Here is a 24,693-nt window from a genome sequence, read left to right as displayed (position 1 = left end):
TTGTATAGTATCGAAGACATGCTCTTTTCTTCTCCTTCTAGTTTTTTAGAGTTAAAAACTTATTGCATCTAAACACTTCAAACAAAAAACCTGAGCTGTTCAGCACGTAATCGATCGCAAAGGGTTTAACGAAAGGGTTCCATAAAATTATGAAAATATCATTTGAAAACTTCGCCAAAATTTTAAGGGCCAAATGTAGATTTTGGTTTCTAGTAGAAGTTCATACTTTATATGTGAATTATGCATATGTCGGTATCTGTTCTTATGGGTTGTACTGTTTAATTAAGAAACCTTTTTTTATTTAGTTATATATGTTCATAAATAAATAACATTTTTCCAGCGGGTTAATATAAAAATAATTGGTGTTTTAAATTTCACAAACTATATTACATATGTACATCAATGTATCACCTGATCTTTATTCACTATAAATTCAAACATATTTATGATATGGTTTTTGGGTAAAATTTATTTAAACAATTTTAAGTGCAATCATTTAATTAATCAAAATGTTTATATTTCTAAAAGAAATTATTTAAAATTTATATTTTACTTCAATTCAATTATATAAGAAATTCAAATTACAATTTCGCAAAGTATCAATAAAATCATTATAAAATTGTATAGGTTCTGTGAATTATACTTTCATTATATTTTGCTCTGTCTAAATGCAAAGATATTCATGCCTTTTACTTTTATGAAAAGCAGGTTTTTTGATTCACTCGTAACAGTACATTTATAATTTTGAACAATGTAGTTTAATTTCTAATTATAGTGAATTAAAAATAATTACTGAATTAATTAAATAATAATTACTGTATTAAAATTAAAGAGCATCACATATGACGAGTATATGGAAAACCAAATCTTTTGGGAAATAAGCACTGCTCTAATATTGTCTTTTATTTCGTCTCCGATTATTTTTATGAAACTAGCATTTCAATAGAAAAAACATTTTATTTCAAAAGAAAAAACATTGGTATATCCAGCTGATATAGTTTTTTTTTAAAATCCCTTTTTATACCCTGCACCTTCGTGGCAGTTATGTGTCCAAAGGTCAGACATATCCATGCAGTTTCTATAGAGTGGTTTGTCAGGTTCGAATACTGGACATACAACAATGGAAGCTAATTCTAGATATTTCTTTAAAAACAAATATTAAACTCAGATTGCCAAGGTGAAGGGTATAATTCGGTCCGTTTATACCGATTGAAATGTTTTTACTTGTTTAAATTAACTTTTCTTTACCAATTTTCTATAAAATAAAATTGTGCAGGCGTAGTCTAGTTCGTTGCATGTTTGTTCATTTTTTAATATCATCACACTTTTTTATGTTTATTTTCAGATGAATAATCAATCTGAAATTATCTGGTATAAAATTTCATTACGTGACCAATATTTACCTTTACATTGATTGTATTTATGTAGTATAAGTATATATAATAGGAAGTTGATCATTTAAAAGTCAATTTTGTGTTGTTATTTTAAATGGTTTTTTTTATTTTAATTTTGTTTTTCTATTAGTATATTTATTTTTTGTTCACATAAATACGAACATATTCACATATATATGAATATGTTCGTATTTATTTGAATATGTAAACACATATGTAAATTTTTACAAATAAATTATATTGTGCTTCATATATTCTGCATACAAACATGCATATGTATATATGTATGTAAATTTAAAATATTCTCGTAACTCAACAAACAGTATCCCGATTTGCAAAATAAAGACATTGCATATAAAAAAATTAAATTAGATAAAATTAGAAATAATTTTAGACTGTTTGTTTGTATTGCCAGATAGAGTGATTGAGACGAATATTACCTGAACTAACTGATTAAATTGCTGGATAACCATTGTAAAAAAATTTTTTTAGACCACTGATGAGACTCTTACACGTTGTGTTAAGCTCTCCGGCACTGATTGCGGGAAGTACACTGTTTTTTAAATAGGTCGCCCGTGGTATTGAGGAGCTGTGGTATATAAATCCTTAAATCTTTCTGAATAAAGACAAGTACAGGTGCACGTATAATTAACTTCAAACCATTGAAAAAATATTAATTCTACTACTTTAATTTTTTTCAATCAAATAGAAATTAGTATAATAATAACTTGTTATGACGTCGTAGGATTATCTTACTATTTATAAATTTTAGACCTTGAATTTACGTAATTATTTGGATTCAGAAATAGTTTAATTAGGTTTTAGAAATAGTTATACTCAAACTTTTTCAGTATTTATTCCTTGCAACAATATTTCCGTATGAGCTTATATACTATAATAGATTCTTTAAAATGCATATATTTAAAAAAAAAACAAAATTTCGAAAAAATAAAGTTGGGTGAAACAAATGGTTTGAATTGTAACACTTTTCCCTTCAACAAGTAAAAATATTGGTTTTAAATACAGTCTAGCATACCTACCACACTATTAAAAATATTTTTATTCATAAACGAAACTATTTCTAGTATTGTATATATTTAAGATGAACGATCTAAGCAGTCTTTGAAATAAAGCAAAAATTAATATAAAGAGGGGTTAAAATGCTCGATTTTAAAGGTTAATTGGTTGAGTTGAGAAAAATAATTATATTTTTTAATGTCATGGAATTTACCGTTGGCTTTTTGCCTTTATAGAAATTTGAAAAACCTTGCGGTTTCGGAAATATAAGGCGTCAAAAATTTAAATTTTACAAATTTCAAAAGGCGATAACTTGAGAGGGGGTCGAGATAGAACAAAAACAAAATCAAAAATTTGCTTTGTCAAAGTCTAGCTATAGTTTGTCGCGATAGCAAAAGCAAGCCACTGCCTTTCTGCGTTTGCAAAATTCGAAAAATGCTTATGGTTTCACTGCAATAAATAGTTAAAAAATTACATTTTTAGGGTTTTGGGGGGGGGGGAGATAAGTACAAATTTTCTTCTACAAAAATAAGTTTCTAGTAAAGATCTATGTGGATATTAAATTTAAGCTTTCTATCTTCAAGAGTGTAGAAGACAGAGTGAAACTAATAAGCACTTTTTTCAAAAATTTTTTGGAAAAGTGCTAAAATGTACATATGTATGTCTATTATACACAGAGCTATCGAAATTCGTGGTAATTAGCCAAAACTGAGGTATTTATGACGCTGTAGAGTAAAATCTAAGGTAATTTTTATGTTGGGTTACGTTATTTTGGGAAAATTTTAGTTTTTATGAAATTATACTCACACATTATAAATTTTAGACTATTGGGCGAATCTTAAGTTTTAATTTGAAGAGTTAAAGATCTGAAGTAAATAGAAAAATTTTTTAAATTTTATTCGTCAATTATTCAATTGTCATTGCTCGCAGTTCCAAGATATTGTGCACACATATATGAACCTAACAGCAGAAATAAATAAATGCAGCTGCTAAAAGCAATGCGTTACCCTTATTGATAACATAATGAAAGTTTCATATTAATTTAATTCAATGTGTGTGTTTGTGTGAAATATTAATATTTAGTGCAAATCAAGTTTGTTAGAGAACCATTTATTCAATCTTATGTAATTTAATGTAATAAAGCGACAATATCAATTAAAAACACATTACTCGCTTTATAGTATTAGTTAAAATACTTAAAAGTTTTCTATATGTATTTGTTTGTATATATAACTTAAGCACTTAAATAAACTTAAGTAAATTTACGTAGCCATTAAATAAATATCTGAATGAAATGTTTCTACCCCCAAAACGGATTTATTAAGAGTGACAGTTTTAAAATCATCAATTTAAAGTTATGACATAATTTTTCAAAATTTCCTAAAACCTGTCTGATTAGTTTTCCAATAAAATAATTCTTTTCGTAAATTTATAATCATGAATCATGGTAAAAACCTTTTGTTGCTTATCAAACAAATTTTTTTCTTCTATTCTCCTAATTAGTATTTTTTATTGGAGAGACTGGCTTAATTTTCAATTATATTCAAAGGCTGTTTTATATAGCAAGACCAAGAATTATTTGATTCTATATTTTTTATTTCATTCTAATTTTATTTCATAACTGATTCATCATCAGTTTTGAACTAAACAAATACCCAATTTATTTAATTAGAATCTTTCAGGTTATTCGTATACTTTATTGTTTCATTCAAAAAAGAAAAAAATCCAGATATACAAACTTACATGGATATTGGGCACGGTAAAGCTATATAATACATTTATTCGAATTGTACATAGAAAAAAAATCCATTTTAATTAAATAATTATTAAATAAGTTTAGACCATTTTTTCGGTCTAATTAATAATTCAATGGTAATGGAAGCACATTCAAGTATTTTATATATCTATGCAAATTACACACATATCTATATATACATAATGTACGTGGATTTTTTTCCTTTTTCAATTGAATTTCATTCTTTTAATAGAATATTATTTACAAATATATGATTTTGAAATGCGTATCTTATATTTTTAGTGAGTTTCAATGAGATTAAAAACTCGCCATTGTAGTACACAATGATGAACAAATCTTTTCAAGCAAAAACAAATTAGATACATACAGACAGACATAGAGATTTTGATGCCAAAACCAAAATACGTAGCTAACCATAAAATATTAATAAGCAAATTATTACTGACGTTATGTAATTATAGTTTTAAATATTGAGGTGAATGAATCTTTTCAAAATTGAGGTTTTCTGTACACAATTTAGAATATGAAAAATGGTTAGATAATTTCACTAAAAATTAAAAATTATTTTTTAATTTTTTTTAAAAACGGATAATATTTTGATTTATATGAGAAGCTCCAGGTTCTCTTTTTATAATTTTCTTAGAAATTTGTAGTTTTGAAATTGCCAGGAGTTTCCATATTCTTATTCCATTTTTAAAACGAAAGAAACTTTTTTCTCATAGCACAATAAAAAAAACTTGCTTCAACACATAAGTGAGCATGTTGTCCAAAACTTTTACCTATCTCCCCCCCTCTAGAAGTTATACCCCCCCAAAGCACTAAAAATGGCCTATTTTAACTATTTGTTGCAATGAAACCACAAGCATTTTTGAAATTTTGCAAACGCAGAAAGGCAGTGGCTTGCTTCCCCTATCGCGGTATACTATAGTTAAACTTTAGAAAAACAAAATGGCCGTTCAAATTTACCGTTATCTAAAGTCCTTTTTTTCCAAATTTTTGATGTTGTTTTTCTTCTAGATCCCAGCCTGTAGAAGCTTGAAATTTTAGAGACTTTTAGACATTAACAAATAGTTCATTTCGTTAGAAGAAAATTTTTTTTCATCTCCACCCCCTCTCAAGTTATCGCCCCTTGAAATTTGTAAAATTTGAATTTTTGACACCTTATATTTCCGAAATCGCACGTTTTTTCAAATTTCTATAAACGCAAAAAGCTAACGGTAAATTCCATGACATTAAAAAATATAATTATTTTCCTTAACTCACACAATTAACCCTTAAAATCGAGCATTATGTTAACCCCTTTTTATATTAATTTTTGCTTTATTTCAAAGACTGCATATATGCGTCATCCTAAAAATATGCAATCCTAGAAAGAGTTTTGTATATGAATGAAAATAATTTTAATAGTGTGATAGGTATACATAGACTGTATTTAAAAGCAGAATTTTCACTTGTTGAAGGGAAAAGTGCTACAATACAAACCATTGGTTTGACCCAACTTTATTCAATAAAATTTTTTGTAAATTAATTTTTTTTAATTAAAGTTTAAATCAATAGACTTTAAAATAAAATGAGCGACTTTAAAAATTTTACAAACTTACATGTACGTATAGGTTTAATAAGTACGATACCAATGTAATTGTATAAAAAAGCCATAATTTAAATATATGTATTTGAAAATTAAATTCCTTTTTTCGATAATGTTGAAAATTTAATTTGAATAAAATTTGTTATATTTTTATTTTTAACAAATGAAACACAATATTTGTAAGAATATTAACAATGAGAGGGAAGAATTTAATTTCTTTGCTTTTTCTCTATAAGCCTGAATATATTCAAACAATCGGAGCAAGTATTGGTTAATCCGAATAAGGTGAGAGGGCACAGGATCATGTTAAGGTAGTCATACTAAACGAAAGAAATAGAAAGAATAAGAATATCCGACCTAATTAATCAAAATAGATGAACAAGGAAAAATGTTATAATTTTGTTTTCTTTTCCTTATACATATTTTGTATTTGTTCTCTATGATGGACTGTTAAAAATAAGAAAATGGAAAAAGAAAATAAGAACAGAGGTTTCAAGTCATTGGACTCTTGCAAAATGAATTAGTACGTTTTTGGATTTATATTCGGCAAAAAAGCGTATATGTTTTTATCAACCAAAATTTTCTATTATTTTAAATTCGCAAATTGGAAAAGTAATTTTCTAAGAAAACGTATGATAACAAAATAAAAATTTAAGGGATGCTTTTGTCAGTCTTATTTTGAGTTGAAAAGTTTGGATCTTAAAAATTTTTGATTTCGAACACAAAATGAGAGCAAAAATTTCAAAATTCTTTCAAGGAACGAGAGTTTTCAGCACTTGTCAAGTTACAAACTTACGAGTTTACATGTTATCGATATTGATGCGCTTGTAAACAAGCCTATGTTAACTATGTAACAAAGGAACACTAGGATAGGTTCGTCTGGAGCCAGAAGCAATATGGCTTATATTGCTTACATAATTTTTTTTTCTACTAAGTGAAAAAATCTTGAGAGATGAAGAAATACGGCGCTACCTGCCTTTTTCCTTCGACAGTGGGGGAGCGTGACTCCTACCCTAAAAAATCACCTTAACTCTAAACGGATAAAACTGGTCCTACAGACCAACTATTACCTCCGCGCTAACTTGGTTTTTTCGTAAAGTAATTACCTTTCATAAGGAAATTGGTATTTTGTGTTAAATCGAAAGGTCTTGTTCGTTTAAGCCTTTCTGTCCTAACGCCACTGTCTAGCAGCCGAGCTACTCTCATATTTACATATTGTTCTAGACGACCCTGTGCTTTGTAGCAGAACTCCTAATTTCATTTACAATCAAAGGAACCCCTAAGCTCCTGTGGATGTCAGCGTTATGCATATACCATGGCTAATTTACCATGCCCCGTAGAACTTTATTCTGGAAGGTTTGAATTTTCTTAAAGTGAGCCTACTTAGCACAACCCCACAGTTGAATGCCATATAGCCAAATTGTTTTAATGATTTGGCTATAAATCAATATCCTATTCTTAATTGCCAAATTGAACTTACGATCTAGGAGACAATAATTTTCTCTATATTTATTTTCTAATTCTATGTGTTTCTTCTTTATATGCTCTTTTCACCTTAGCTGACATCTAAAGTCATTCCTAGGTATTTTGCTGAGTTATGAATTGCTACGTATGTGCCATTTAATCTAATTTGTGGTGGGTTCACCGTTTTCCGATTGGAGAAGTTTATGTGAACCGATTTTGCTTCATTCAAATTCATTTTCCAATCCCTAATCCATTGGCTTATTTTGTTATTTGCCTTCTGTAATTTTTTTGTTGAATCGTCAATGTTCGATCCTACTGCCAATATTGCAGTATCGTCAGCAAAAGTGGCTACCGTAACATTTTCTATTTGTGAAAACACTCGTGTAAAGCAAGTACAGCTTTGGGCCAAAATACTGCCTTAAGGCACACCTGCTCTTATTTCTCTTAGCGTGGAGTATTCAGGGTCTTGCTTAATTCTAAATAATCTGTCAGCTAAGTAAGATTCCAAAATTGACGATGGTATCATTTGTCCTAATTAAAATACAAGGCCTTTAAGCCATACCTTGTCGAATGCCTGGTCTACGTCTAGAAATATAGAAGAACAGATTTCTTCATTTTCCAAGCTTTTTTCCATAATATTAGTTATTCTAATATTAGTTTTATTTTATTAAATTAGGTATTAGTTGGTCTATTGTAAAATTGTTTCTTCTAAAACTACTTACATAATAATTACAAAATTCATTTTTTTAAAAATTGAAGGAAATTTTGATAACTAAGATGAAAATGAATTCAGTGCTATTCACAAAATACAATGTAAGTAAATCAAGTTAAGTCAAATCAATGGTCTGATTCAATGGATTGACACTTTTTCCTTCAACAATTCATGAAAATACTGCGGTTAAACACAGTCTAGTTCTAGTACATCTACCACACTATTAAAAATATTTTCATTCATATACGAAACTTTTTCTAGGATTCCTAACATATATTTAAGATGAACGATTTATGCAGTCTTTGAAATAAAGCGAAAATTAATTTAAAGAGGGGTTAACATAATGCTCGATTTTAAGGATTAATTGTGTGAGTTAAGAAAAATAATTATATTTTTTAATGGCATGGAATTTACCGTTAGCTTTTTGCGTTTATATAAACTTGGCACGGATTGATAAACTTTTGGGGTATATCAGGCCTCGGAAATGCACTTTTTAGCAGGCTTATTTTACATTTTTGACAATTCTAAAGAAAATATTCAACCGATTTCCTTGAAATTTCATATATAAGCTTCCCTCGACCGTCCGCCAAACATCCTAACTTTTGGAGGAAATCAGGCGTCAGCAACTGAACGTTTACTACGGGCCAAATTTACGTTTTTGCATATATAAAGAGAAATAATCAACCGATTTCATTGAAATTTAATACTTAAATTCTTCGTACTAAAACAATGAACATATAAATTTTTTGGAAAGATCAAGGCTCGAAAACTGATCTGCGGGCCGATTTTACATTTTTAACCATGTCTACGGAAAGAATTGATGGAATTTCTTGAAATTTGATATTTGAGTTCTTTTTGTTACCGAGACTAACTGGCGAGCATTTCAGTGACTTCGGGTAGCACAATTTGAAATTCTAGTAAGAACCAAATTTACATTTTTTTAGGTATGTTAACTATAAACTTACTAATCTCCTAAAAATTGGAAAGAAGTATTTAACAGATATTTTTATAATATTCTGTAACATTTTCAGTTAACTAGACAATACACATTGCGGTCGGTTATGTGCTGACCACATCAGATTTTTATTTTTTTATTCACCTAATTCAGATTAAAAACTTTTATGCTCTTATTATTTTTAACTTATTTATTCTCATAAACATAAGTCTAAGCGCGATGACGTTCAGGAAAAGAAGAAAAAACATATGGCTTAAAATTCTTATTAAAATTAATACCGGTGTGGTGAATATGTTGAAAATGTCAATCAACTTTCTGTTGATACCAGTGATTCAACATTTTATCAGTGTCGTAACTACAACAACTTTAGCGTTCCAAATTTAGTGGCAGTTTACGTTGCAGTCTACAAAAATGCTGCTTGGGTAGGCACATTTAAGTGTATCATTTTTAACAATGGTTTTGTTCAAACTTCATTTCCTTTATATTGAATGTTTAAGAAATCTGTCCAATGATGCACCGTCGGCAATTTCTTCATACCTCTGTAGCTCAGTTGGTAGAGCGTCCGCCTAGAAAGCGGTAGGTCACTGGTTCGAGTCCAGTTCGAGGAGAAAAATTTTTTAATTAACTCGTTCCTTTGATTTTGCATCCATCTGTTCTGCAGTTGTATGAAGAAATTTCCATTAGGTTAATAATAGCACCGGTCTTTAAACGAAGGACCTCGGGTTAAAAAGATGGTAATAACGCCATAAACCTTATATTTAATATTATAATTATAGCTTAATAATACAATATAATAAAATAAAATGTTAATATGTATAACAGTAATTGTATACATCTATAATTTTCGAAATTAAATATTAACAAAAATAGACATTAAATATTAATAACCTTTGATATTTAATATAAACAAAAACTACGGCGTCCTGTTAACTCAATGACCTGTAAAAACTGATACTTGACTGTCTATAGTCTAGGAAGGTTCTAATAATCCCAATAATAGGAATAGGAACAAAAACTAGGCTCTTCTGCACATTTCAAATCGAACTCAAATTTTATTACAATTAAAATCCAAATCCAAATCGTCTCAAATTTTATTACAATTAATATACCGTACTAATACAAATTTATGTTACCTAAACAATACATTGTAACAATAAATATGAAATTATTTTTACGTTTTGGACCACTTTCAAGAAATTCTATCACTCCGTTTCGTTGATATGGGAAAAAAAGCAAAATCGGCCCCAAGATCCGTTTCCGAACCCTGATCTTTCCAAAAAATTTATAGAATTTGGCAAATCGGTTAATTATTTTTCTTTATATACGCAAATATGTAAAATTGGCCCGCAAAAAGGTCAAGGTCCAGAGGTCTAATATATCCAAGCAGTTGATCAAGCCGTGCCATAGCCAAAATAAACTCACATATAGAATTTCATCAAAATCGATTCAGACAAACTTAAAAGACACGCATGCACACACAGTCCGTCAGACCGAAATCTCTCTAAAAGAGGATTATTTACGCTTCCCTACTATGGAGAAAATTTGGTGCCATCTAAAATGAAATTTAAAAAAAAAAATTTAAGTTTCATATCAAAATGTTCAGCTGTTCGATTTAAGTTTTCATTGCATACTATGATGTTTTAAATGTTTAAGTAAAGTGCATTCAAATTTTTAGATCCACAGTTGGCGTTATTTTTGCTTTTATTTGACGTTTAATAAATATATTGAATCAGTTGAGTACGTTGTAAAAATTTTTCAGTTTACAATTTCGATCATAAAACTTTGTAAAGTGTACGTTTTATTTGCAATTTGAATGTCACCGAATTGCTAGAAATTACAAATTTTTTAATTATATGCATTAAAATTTCTTTCTTCGCCTTCTCGCTTTCAAAATTAAAAGATGTTGATTTTCGATGATTTAAGTTTTTTATTCTCCATCAACAATCCCCATTAAATAAAAATATAAACATAACAACTGATCATCACAATCGCCAATCTTTGATTTTAAGTTTCATTTCTTTCTGCAATTGTTAGTTTCTTCTTTTGGAAAAAATTCTGCAGAGTAAGAAACTAATGTCACTTACGTTTTTTTTGTTAGAAAAGTTTTAATCACTAAACTCTTCGTTCGGTTAGAATTAATTCCTAATTTTTTGATTTTAAAACGGGCATTCATTAAAAACATTTTTGTTTTACTTCTTTATTATTTGCTTTCCTTTTTACAAAATAAAAATATTTTTTTTTAAATTTCATCCATTGCATAAACTAACTAAATTAATTTTTAAAAACATGAATTTATTCAATCTTGGGGAAGAATGCTAATTTCCAAGGAAATCAGGTAAATCAAAATGGGTATGTCTGCTTGCCATGTGGGTATTAAAACAAACGTTTCTAACATTAACAAAAAATAAATACACGGATAGTATGAAAACAGAATGGTGATTATTTTAGCTTTACTTTCACATTAGAAACCAAAAAAAGAAAAAGAAAATGAAGGAAAATAGTCTTTTTTTTATAGCATTAAAAGAATTGAAAAAAAAGAGAAATATTAAACAAAATTATTTTTAAGAAGCGAAAAAAAGATTATTATTTTTAATTCGAAAAGTTTTAATTGCACATTCGTTAGTCATTTTTCCTTTTAATAATATCTGGAAAAAAAATATCAGCGTAGATAAAAGTCGTTTTCATTACATTTCAAAGACTTTTTTCCTTTTTTTGTCTGTTGATGTTTAGTTATCCTTATGTACTTTAAAAGAAATAGAAATTAAAAAAAAATACCTGTACAGATCAAGGCTGGGATATCACATTTTAATAGCAATTTTGTTTTATTTTTATTTTTTTGTATAAAGGACCAGAAATACTTAAAACAGAAATTGAAATTTAGGAATATTGTAATTTGACTAAGAGAATTAAAAATGTTTGACTTTTTTAATCATGTTTTATGCGATAAATTAAATAAAACGGTAAGAAACTTTTAATAAGTTTTTTTTTAGCTGAACGTTTAAAAGGTAAATTAATGTTAAATTAGAAGATTGTATTTGTTGATACCCGATACGTTTTCAATAGTTAAGTATGAACTGGAAATATGTTAGAATAACCTGAAATAGTGTATTTTAAAAAAATGAAATTAATTTACAAAATTTAAAAATTAAATTAAAAAATTGAAAGTCGTATAGTGATTAATTTTCTGAAAACCGAGAAACTGAAAATAATTTAATGTTGTTCACAACTTAAAATTATATTAGTGCTCCGAACACAATAAGAAAATGAAATATATTTTCTCGAGAAACGTTATTTTGTAAAATATGTTATGCATTTTTTATCCAGTTTCAAGTAGATATTAAGACGTAAAATAAAATCAACTTATTCAAAATGAAATAAAACCTATATATATTTTTAAATAAATTGAGTTAGTTGCGTCAACTCTGTGATACGGGTATCAAAGATTTTAGAGTATATACACTGTTCTTTTTTGTTTTACATAGTGCCTCATATTAATACATTATTTTAATATATGTATGTATATTATCAATGTTTTGACCTGCAGTTTGAATGATTGCTTATATGATTGCATAATTTCTGAAATGTATGGCAGTTACCGCATAAACTAGTATATTCTTATAACAAATTTTACAACGCAAACAAATTGACACAAATATTAGGTTGTCTAAAATATCTGTCTTCTAAGTCAAATAGATTCTAAGACATAAGAGCCATCACAAGTAGTCATACAACTTAAATACTCGTAATTTTTTTAAGAAAAATAAAGTTGAGTCAAATGGCTTGTAATGTAGCATGATATACATTCTTTGAAATAAAACAAAAAAAAATTTAAAAAGGCTATAACATAATGCTCGAATTTAAGAGTTAGTTGGGTGAGTTAAGAAAAATAATTATTTGTTTTAATGGCGTGGAAATTACCGCTAGAATTCTACATTTATAGAAATTTGGAAAAACTTGCAGTTTCGGAAATATAAGGTGGTATAGAATTCAAATTTTATAAATTTCGACGGGCGATGAGTGGATAAGAAGGGTGGTAGTCGAAAACAAATTTTTTCTAACAAAATGAACTACTTATGGATATCTGAGTGTTACTGAAATTTCAGACCCCTACAATCTAAGGTCTAATAGAAAAACGATATCAAAAATTTGAAAAAAACTGATTTTATATAACGGTCAATTTTAACGGCCATTTTGTTTTTAAAATTCAAATAGTGGTAGCGAAAGTCAGTTACTACTTTTCAGCGTTTGCAGAATTTTTCATGTTTTGCATCAATCGTTACTTAAAAAACTGCATTTTTAGTACTTTGAGGATGTGTAAAAATTGTCTTCTACGGAAATAAGTTTCTAGTAAAGATTTATGTACATCTGCAATTTCAGCTTTCCATCTTAAAGGGTATAGAAGTTCTGTAAACAGGTCCATGGACGAACGGGTTTTACTGAGTGAAACTAATAAGCATCAAATCCATCTGCACATTCTAATAAAAATTAATTAATACCGAATATTTTCAAGCAATAATTCTGGGTACATTCAACAAGAAAATTACATTTGTTCTTCACATTATTTGTATATGCATGTATGTATATTACATAACAAAAAGTACAAGGGTTTCTTTAGATTCAAATTGTTCTAAACAGATTAAGAAATTTCTTTAGTTATTAGAACTTCTTAACTCCATATATCACGTTTATTTTTACCTTAAACTCATTTCATATGACAAATACAAATTTCTTATACCTTAATTTTTTTATTTTTTTGAATTAAAACCAAAAAGACATGACAATAAAGTGAAAAATGACAATGTAAAAAGTTTTTTTCTACACTTCAGGGTTCTCTTTTCTGAAAACCGCAAAATAATAGATGCGACTACTTATTCTTCCTCATCAAATATGAAGTGTTTTTCAGAAATGTGGAGTATTTTTCTTGAATCTTGCACATAGTTTAGTTTAGATAATATACAAATTCTCTAAGAAGTAATAAATAAAACTTGGAAATATGGTATATGTAACTGAATCTGTTATACATTATGTAATTGGAACTTATAATTCAAGTAAATTGTTATTTTTGTTAATAGTTATATGTAGTTTGAACATTATTTGTATATGTAACATAGAAAAAGTACATTTTATGTTATTTTTCTTTAAGTAAATGCGATTATATTCTATGTCAACGACGATTAACTGACTTCTAATTTGTGTAGTTCATAAAACAATGCATATGAGAATGTTTAATTAGCTGCGACAAATGGTGAATTTAAAAAAGTTTATAAAATTTAAAGACAGCAAAAAGATGAAATTATTAATAGTTGTATAAGAAGGTTTCTAATACAATTTAATTCTCTCAATAATGTTACATATTATTCATATATGTACATATGTACATAAAAGGTTTTAAAATTAGACTTGAAAGCTTTGCTGGTTGAATATATTGGATGTCATTTAAAGAAAATTTAACATAAGAAAATTTAACAGTTCTAAAGCTTTTTTCAACTAAAAGCTTAAGAACTGAAGAAAAACCTACTCAGGAACGATCGTGCAAAAAAGGTGCAAAAAGCACTACAGTGCACCGCACCATTCAAGAACTGAACAGCTCTTATGTGTTTTATCCTTTCAAGGGAAAGCTACCCTGTTCGTAATTATGAACTGCAAATTTAATGTCACCAAGTTTGAATAAAAGTTCGCAGAATCCCTTTTAATAGTTTTTTATTTCCGGTATCGACATGTATATATATTCTTGCACAGCGTAAAATTTTACGTTGATTTAGACATGTTCGTCGGCCCGTCCGATCGCCCGATAACTCAAAAACGAATAATGTAATCGACACAAAACTTTCACAAGTTTCTTTTGTCCCAACGACGGCTGCTGTTGCAATTGGGCCAATTCGGGCAACGAGTTCAGATAGTTGTCATACAACTCAAAGAAGTTTTTTAAATATTCCAAAAACTAATAGAGTTATTCTAATAGAGTTATACTAATAAAGTATCAAATTTTGTAAAGGTGTGTCCAATTACGCTGTGCATTCTAAAAATTTTATTGGAATGGCTTCACTGGTTCGGGTAGTTGCCATACAATTTCGAAAGTTAATTTTAAATATTTGGATAAATAAGTTTATTTTATTTTGTTAAATAAGTTTATTTTAAATATAATAAACTCGGCAGCCGCATGTCCAATTTCAGGTCAAATATAAACCAGAAGTTTTAATTGAATGGCCCGACAGGTTCCAAAAGCTAATTTAAAATATTCAAAAAAATAATAGAGTTAGATTCATGAAACCTGTCAGTCGCGTGTCCACTTATAGATCGCATATACCCCTGAAGTTTTGGTGGAATGACTTGACAGGTTCGGGTACTTACCATACAACTCTGAAAGAAAATTTTAAATATTTAGAAAAATATTAAAGCTAAATTCATGAAACTTGGTTAGTGAGTCCAATTATAGTTAATTGGACAACTAACAATGAAAGATAGCAACTTAACAATGAAAGATACGTATACTTCAAAAATAAATTTTTAAACAGAGATTGTTAAAGTGCAGGCTATTATTTAGTCGGTTTATATCGACCAAAACGTTTTTATTTTTTTTTATGACAAAAAGCACTTTTTATTAAAAATAATAAATTTTTTAAATTATGGATTTCTTTGTATTTAAGATAAGTGCAATACTTATTCTTATTCCCCATTAGATTTATAGTATCGTGCTTGTAACTGTCTCAATTTTTATGCTACCTAAAGTTCGCTTTTTGAGCTTAAAACTTTGTGAGTTCGATTTTTAAAGAAGTGGTTTCTTCTTTTATCTATTCTGTCTATTCTGTCAAGATGCTAACTCTATGTCACATGGTTTCAAAGTTGTACACGTTTATTTCAAAAACCAACATGCAATTTTTTTTCAACAATCTGTAGCTCGAAAACGAGTATATCTGCATCTCAAACCCACATAGTTTTTTAATGGAAATTGAACAAACAACCATTCCTAAAATTATTTGCCACTTTATACGGAACTCCATGCATATGTATGTACCTACATTACCTATATAACTAACTTCTGTTTTTTAGGTAAAGTTTTATAGTTTATAAATGAGGATATATTGGGATAATTTTTATTGTTTAGCACCTGGTGAAAAATAAGAAGAACTTAAATTACATTCAAATGTGTAATGAATTTTGTATGTGGAAATGTGAAAAAATCGTAAATAATTGTGATAAGCAAAAGATAACAAAGTGAAAAGGAGTTTAAAGATTGGCTAGAGTTAAAAACTAAGTTACTACATCATTGTGTTTTTCTAATACATATTAATTTACGTGCAGATACACATTTTCTGTTTAACTATGACAAGGATTTAGTATATTTTTAGACATTTTTAACAAGAACACATGTTTCACTTGAGAAATACTTTGTATTCGAAAACATTTCATTACTGATTTAATTTTTTATGATTCGAGGAATAAAAATGGAACGTGAATGCCCGAAAAAATTTAGAATTTATATTAATTTATACTAACTTTACTCGTAAGAACATATGTTAAAAATGGAAAATGAATGCCCGAAAAAATTTAGAATTTATATTAATTTATACTAACTTTACTCGTAAGAACATATGTTAGAGGAGTATTTCCCACTCCGTTTGTATCGCTTAGAAATAGAAATGTAGGATAAAAACTGTTCGAATTGGCCATGTCTTTCTGTCGGCGTTAGCGATAATTCTACACATAAATCTTTGTTCCTATTTATGTACAAAATTCGATATGTCAAATTTTGTGTAATCACAAGCTCTCGTATAGCACACGGGCTGGTAAAATCTATAAACCACTATATTTTAATACAAAATGTCTAATACAAATTAAATTACAATAAATAATTAAGATACTGAAATTGTTAAAATTGCAAATAATTTATTATTATGTAATCAAAAATCAGATTTATAACATGCAAATGTATGTACATATAGTTAAAATTAAATAAGACATTTTCAAAGGTAGGTATGTATGTATTTTCTGCACAATTTTACTATATTTTGACATTGGCTTTTAAAAACAGAAATTATAAAAAACAATGTAACTATCCAAATATAAAAGAAAATTTTAAACATCTTTAAGCTATTTTGGAATCCATTTTACAACATATGATATTCAAAATGCTTTTTTATCTATTGTTTTTATATAACTGATCTAATTTAATGATTCAAGGTATTCTATTTCATTTTATTCTATTCTTGATTACAAAAATACTTTTTAAATATCACCAAATACAATATTAGAATATTTATATAAATATAGATCCCTTTAAATATAAAAATTGTAAATTTCAAAAGTTTCCAATAATTTCAAAAGGTAATCAAGTTTACCTTTATCAATTTGGATCCCTCATCAATCAAGAAAGACAATGTAAATTACAATTTTCGTATACGTATGTACATTTATTCCAATGATATTTTGAATGATAACTTCATCATCTAAGTATACAATAATAGACTTACTAATATTTATATAAACATAATATGCATGAGAGTAATATTTGGCAAAGTAAAAATTAAATAAAAATTTAATATAAAAAAACTGGTACCTTATAAAATTAGGATTATGTACTTTCAATAAAATGTTAACAATGTCCTACATAAAATAAATATCATGCACAAAAAATTCCTGGAAATATACGTAAAATTAACATTAAATTTATTTTAAGGAACTAGCATATCAATAGAATTTAAAAAGCTTTGTAAATTCTTTCTGCGACTCAATGTTATAACATTTTGTTATTAATTTTCAAATTTCGCAAATATAAGACGAACGAATCAGCTGAAATTTTTATAATAAGCCTCAATATTAATTCGTTGTAACTGATATCGTATAAGCACGTTTGTTCCGAAAGATTTTACTTTAATTTCTTTGGCTAAATCTTGTTGAATATGGCAATCTTTTCATTTTTATTCATGTAGATACACGAATTAAATGAGATAAACTAACTTAATTTCTATTGCATTAATTTTAGAAGCTTAACTCAAAAATTTTAATTCTCTCAAAAAATCGAATGAATAGTATGGCAAAACCATTACCCACATATTTACGAACGTCACATTATGTATATTTAATTTTCTTTCCATTTCAGTAAAAAGAGTTAAAACAAGTGAAATACCACATATAAGCTTTTTATCAAGTGATAATATTTGCAACTTAACGGTTATTTTACAAATATACATGCACGTACTACAAAAATAATTCAAATTTATGCAAAACATATCCTTCAAATGTAGTGTTTAATAATTTCCTCACGAAATTTTATTACCTTAGAATTATTAATTTACAAATTATTACCTCATACGACAATAAATTTTATGAAAATATTGAAATTATTCCTATCATCTTACTCATTGAGTTAGATTTCTTTATAACACGTTTTACAGTTAAACGTTAACAGTTATAAAAGTTTGCAAGTATAGAAATAAATTGCAATATCCAACGAAGGAAGTAATAAAGTTGGATGAAACCAATGGCTTGTAATGTAGCACTTTTCCCTTTAACAAGTGAAAATACTGCCTTTAAAAACAATCTATTAAATTATAAATATACGAGTATTACTCGTATTAAAGTTACTCTCATTCAATTACGAATATATTTTAAAGATCGCCTACATTGGTTATCCTTATTATAAAATGCAACGCTTAAAAAATTTCTAAAGCCGTTAACATAATGCACGAATTTAAGGGTTAATTTCGTGGGTTAAGGAAAATAATGATATTTTTTTATGGCGTGCCATTTACCGTTCCATTTGTAGAAATTTGGAGAAGCTCGCATGTTCCGAAATATAAAGTGCCAAAAATTCTAATTGTACAAATTTTAGAGAGAAGAAAACTTGAGAGGGGTCGGAGGTGGAAAAAAATTTTCTTCTAACGAAATAAACTATTTTTTAGTGTCTAAAACTGCTAAAATTTCAGACTCCTAAACCTTGTGGTATAGAAGCAAAAAGATATCAAAAATTTGAAAAAAAGAACGGTTTTTAGATAAGTTCAAATTTTTAAAAACATTTTGTTTTTTTTTAAAGTTCAAATTGGTATGTCGCGGTAGGAGAAGCCAGTCATACTTCTGCGAAAAATTTGAAAATGCTAATGGTTTCGTTGCAATAAATAGTTAAAAAGCGGCATTTTTAGGATTTTGTGGGGCAATAAGTTTTAGGAAGAGGAGATATAGGAAAAAATTTTTTACTTCGGAAATAAATTTTTAGTAAAGATCTATGTATATATATATGAAATTTCAGTATTCTGTCCTCAAGAGTGTAGAAATTTCGAAAATGTGTTTTTGCAGGGACGAACGTAGAGGCAGAATAAACTTAATAAGGATTTTTATTATTAAATTTTGGAAACGTGCTAAAAGGAATAATAAAGTGCTAAACATGTACAAATCTAATTAAGAACATTTGGAATGGAAAATAGATTATAACTACCCATCATCGTAGAAAACTTATGTTAAATTTTATTGATTTTGAAGGTATATATGTGTGTAGTCGTTTATGATACTTCTTAATTAAATTGATATAATAAAATTGGAGTAATAATTTAATATAAATTTACTTACTTCAATGCTCCAACCATACCTGTTGTCTGAGATTAAGTTGAAATTTTGGTAGTTTAGTATAAAAATTTGCAAGACTTTCACTATATTACATATACAACTATAGTTAGTACAGTTAAAAAGTTATAAAATATATGAAAACTTTCAAATGCTTGGAATTATTTTGATATTATTATAATTTTTTTAAATCCTAAATTATATTTTTGAAAGAACTTAAACTAATATTTCAATTTTGAATTCTTTGTTCTTACTCAATTTTTGGTTTTTAGTCAACATGTTGTTTTTTTGAACAGTAAATACAACTTTATAACTACTTTTCCAAAAATTGAGTGTTTTTTTAGTCTGTTACAACTTTCGCAAAACAGCAGTAAAACTCAGTTAAACTCACTTGTAGTAAACGTCTCGTTTTATGAACTGTTATTGTTGAATTGTGAATAAATACAACCTAATACGTTTTTTGAGTAAGCTAACATTTCCTGAAAGAACCCAGAAGAACTTACTTTTAACTCGTTTTTACATACTCAGCACTTATGTTTTTCACTCATTACGCAAATGGGATAGATATTAGCTATATATTCAAAATTCTTAAATCAACCATTTGAATTATTACAAATGTTAACATCTAAATTAAAAGTCTTTAAAATTAATCTTCAATGTAAAAAAAAAAGTACTTGGTGTTTACTTTTCATATAGAGTTATTATAGTATTATGTAAAATAGAAAGTTTGTGTCATCTCAAAAAGAGAAATCATATTAGTTCATATTCTTTTTCTTCCGACCTTGATATTAATTGAACAATAATGTGGGGAAAAAAATAGCTATATTTCTTTTAATTCATATATTTGTAAGCTTTTGAAATTCAGTTCAAAATAATTAGAAACCTCAATCATTATATACATATATGACTTCAGTTAACCTGTTACATGTTAAAAATATATTAATTTTATATTACATTAACAGTAATAGTTAATCATCAATATTACTAAATCATCAATTGTTCATTTTTAATTAATTTACTAATATTGTAACCGTTTTTGTTCTTTCTATTTTCGTATGCTTAAGCCTTAATACGAAAATGGAAAAAGGTTCGTTTTTAATTTGGGCATAGCAAGGAATAAATCACTACATTATATACAACCGTATATTATTAGGATACACAGAAAACAATAAAGAATCGATTATACGAGTAACTAAAATCCTAATAATAACAATTAAAAACTATCAACAGGATATTAAATAACTTATCCATCTTATATTTTAATAAATAAATATAAATGTATATGTTACAATTTGTACTTAATGCAAAAGCAATTAATAAAAACTAATTAGGTTTATTATGAACTTAAGAAAATTATACCATCCTAATACTAAAGAATAAATTATGTTCAAAAATCATAAGTGGGGTAGCGATTACATTTAATACACATCGGGATGAGGACTATCTTTATATCATGCATAACTAATTAATGTAACAATTATTTTTCGATTCGAATAATTTCAGCAAAGAATTCGTAATGTCCTTTTTGAATAACTTATACATTAACCTTTATGCGACTATTATTTTTTTGTCTTTATTTATTTGTGAAATTATAAACCAAAATTTTAAAACTTATTAATATTATTATTTTACTAAAATTATTAACTAACCAGTGTTGAAATTACGTACTTTTATGAATTTATGTCTTGGGTATTGGAAGGATATTTCAGTACATTATTAATACTTATCTATTGTCACTGTAATGTAATAGTTTATATACATTAATATAGTTTATATAAACTGGGAAAAGTCAATTTGGAACAGTTTTAAGGATAATATAAATTTAAAGAGTACCATTAATTAGTTTTGAGAATTTGGGATTTTCATAATTATACGAGTAATAGGTACATACTACATAATGCATACATAATTTATGGTTATGTATTTTACGAAAGCACCGCTTTATTATAAATCACTTCCTATATAATAATTTTTAAAAAAATAAAGTTCCAAATGTAAGAAATTGAGAAAATTTTTAATTGGATTATTTTTTTTTCGCCATTTTGAGTTCGATTTGCACGAAAATTCACGAACAGAATTTTTCTTGCTGAAGTGTATATAAGTTAATTGTTCTGTTAATCTTTATTCAATATTGCAATAATAATAAAGACAGCCTCACCTTGGAAAGAATTATGGCTTGATTTACAGTGTTGAATAAAAGAACGTTTATGTTTTAATGTTATCTTTATTTTGATTTCTCTTTATTAATTACAACCTTTTTTTGATTTTTATTGATTTTGTTAATGAACTTGATTAAGCAAAAAACAAGTATAAGTGCAGTAGATAATGTAACGATTGAATATTTGAAAGTATTTTGATTTGCTAATTCCTCGTATAATGTGATTAATATTGTCTATGTTGAGTTTATTAAGGTAGCGAAAGTTTAATTTCGTGATTGAGCTGTGTTAAAATAAGTAATTTTGGCGGATGTACTTCGGTGTAAATACTTACTGCTTTTTGTGTGGTTGTTTCTGTATATTGTATCGTTTATTCAGATTACGTCTTTAAATTCAATCAAGAAGGTACCATTGATTGTTATTTGTTGTTGGTCGAATATTTTGGTAGGGGGTCCATCATTGAGAAGTAGTATTCGATTTGCAACAACTTGGACGGGTTGCTTCTGCTGCGGAGTTTCTGTTGGGCACGATGCTTTATTTAGTAGTTATGTGAGGCATTTCGAATGTGATGACCCACATATGATGATTGCAGTTGTATTTTGGCACTAAGCTAATGGTGGCAAATAATTTCCCCAATTTGCTGCTTTATTAGTCTCAAATTTGATTACAGTGGTGTTTTGAATCACAGGAAAGATAGTTAAACAATAACAAAAATTTTTAATTTGTGATATTTTTAAGATATAATAAATTATATTGTCTTGTAAAACTTTAATTGTCGAAACAGTAAACAAACTACTAATACTAACGGGAAAATTGTCAAGATTTATTTCAATATAAAAAAAAATCTGATGTGGTCAGCACTTAATCGACCGTAATGTGTATTGTCTAGTTAAGTGAAAGTGTTACAGAATATTATAAAAATGTCTTTTAAATATTTCTTTCCAATTTTTAGGAGATTAGTAAGTTTATAGTCAACAAACCTAGAAAAATGTAAATTTGGCTCTTAGTAGAACTTCGCTTATTTTCGGGAATAACCAGAACTCAAATATTAAATTTCAAGAAATTCCATCAATTCGTTCCGTAGATATGGTGAAAAATGTAAAATCGACCCGCAAATCAGTTTTCGAGTCCTGATCTTCCCAAAAAATTTATACATTCATTGTTTTAATACGAGGAATTCAAATATTAAATTTCAATGAAATCTGTTGATTATTTCTCTTATACAAAAATGTATATTTGGCCCGTAGTAAACGTCCAGTTGGTGATATCTGATTTCTTCCAAAAGTTAGGAGGTTTCGCAGACGATCGAGCAAAGCTTATATATAAAATTTCAAGTAAATCGGTTGAATATTTTCTTCAAAATGTTCAAAAATGTAAAAGTTGATCAATCCGTGCCATGGTCGAAATAAACTTGAATATAAAATTTCATCAAAATCGGTTCAGCCGAACTTGAGATACACAGACCGACAGGTTGCTAAAAATAGTTTATTTACTCTTCCCTACTATGAAGATGTGCATTCCCACTGAAAACTCGATATGCGAAATTTGTTGCCATCACATAACCTACCTGTTGTACACACAATACGTTCGGTAATAATTTCAATTTCGCTCAAAATAAGTGATATATAATAATATTATTTATATCCAATATCCAAAATAATAATATTATTTTTCAGCAGTACTATTGACAACGAAATGCTCTTTAAATGGTTAATAATATGATTATTTCGATTTATTAAAAATTCGGCCAAAAGTTCAAGTTTCTGTTGTGGGAGGTTGACATAATTCTTATTATGTTCAGTTAGGGTATTTTATTTTTTATTTTTTAAAATTAAATTTATATTTGCTTGCCAATTATTGTTTTCAATCAATTATTTGTTGATAAAAGTTCGTAATCGTCATGATCAGGCGTTCCTACTATAAATTTTAACGCACTGTCAAGGAAGTTGATGGATCTAGTCATACGCTTGGGAATTTCTAGGGTATACATAGCATGTGAGATTTCTTCTATTTGTTGATTTAAATTACTATGATGCCACGTTGCATTTTCTAATTGTGCAAGGTATTCCCAATTTCCTGTAATTATTTCTTGATAGTCCGTAAGTTTCGTTGTGTGGCAAATATTCTTCATAAATTGCCACCTTTCCTTGCGTTATGGCAACAAAGTGTGCTGAAGAGTAGTCTATTATTTTAGCTAAGGTCAGCCGAAGGATGGGGACGAAAAATAATCTGAAATTAACGGAGGTTACTCTTATAGATTTTTCTACCATTTATTAATACTGTTGTTCCTAAATCTTTTTCTACAGTTTCTTCAACAAAAATTTTAGAGAATTTATTACCTTAGCGTTTGTTGGTACGCAAAAAAAAATTTTTCACACGGTTTGTAGGTTTTTGTGTTAGAGTTCGAACTTAATCTATTGAAAGTTTTTCCTTGGGAATGTCTAAGGTTTGCTTTTAATTTTTCGATTTGTTCCGTGGAGTGTTGATGAAGTATATTGATTGGTTTCTCATTTATAACAGAATGAATGGAATTATTGTACTTGTATGTTTCTGATAATAATAAATCAATAGTTTCAATGATATTTTGTTGCTCTTTGATACAGCGAGCGATTTCAAGTAGTGTCGCGTGAAATTTCGCAACTTGACCATTGCTCTCTCTGTAAAGTGTTGGAATAAAAAATTGCTGTATTTCAAAGTGGTCCCTTAGAAATGTTTTTACAGAATTATCATTAAATCCCTTTTCCTTGTCTGAAATTGTGGTTTTAACATTTTTGAATATCGATAAAATTTGGATAAGCGCTTCTTTAATGTCTAGTGTAGACCTTGATGCTATAGGTTTAACAATAGCAAATTTCGAAAGTTTATTAATACATGTTAGAAAGCGTTGTTTGTCCGTAATTAAAATATATATATGCAGGTTTTCTCCCGGAAAGTTCAGAATGGGTGTTTTGAAACTTCTGGTTTCGGGGGTTTGATATTAATTTTCTATGCAAATTTAACAATTTTTAGTTAGTGATTTTAACAATTTCCTCATATTAGGATAGTAATATTCACTTTCGATTTGTTTGAGGTTTTCCTGCATAGACCTATGCGC

At 27.6% G+C, this 24,693-nt stretch overlaps 1 protein-coding gene across 10 annotated transcripts in view; it reads left to right on the top strand.

Annotated features, from left to right (window-relative positions):
- The window catches only part of LOC129619114 (disintegrin and metalloproteinase domain-containing protein 11), a 417,704-nt gene that overhangs the window by 49,976 nt on the left and 343,035 nt on the right, over positions 1-24,693 (top strand). The window lies entirely within an intron of this gene.

This window comes from Condylostylus longicornis, unplaced genomic scaffold (genome assembly GCF_029603195.1).
Source record: "Condylostylus longicornis isolate FDR11 unplaced genomic scaffold, ASM2960319v2 ptg000010l, whole genome shotgun sequence".
Taxonomy (NCBI): Eukaryota; Metazoa; Arthropoda; class Insecta; order Diptera; family Dolichopodidae; genus Condylostylus; species Condylostylus longicornis.
Note: the sequence above shows the minus strand (reverse complement) of the source record. Positions and strands in the feature narration are given on the sequence as shown.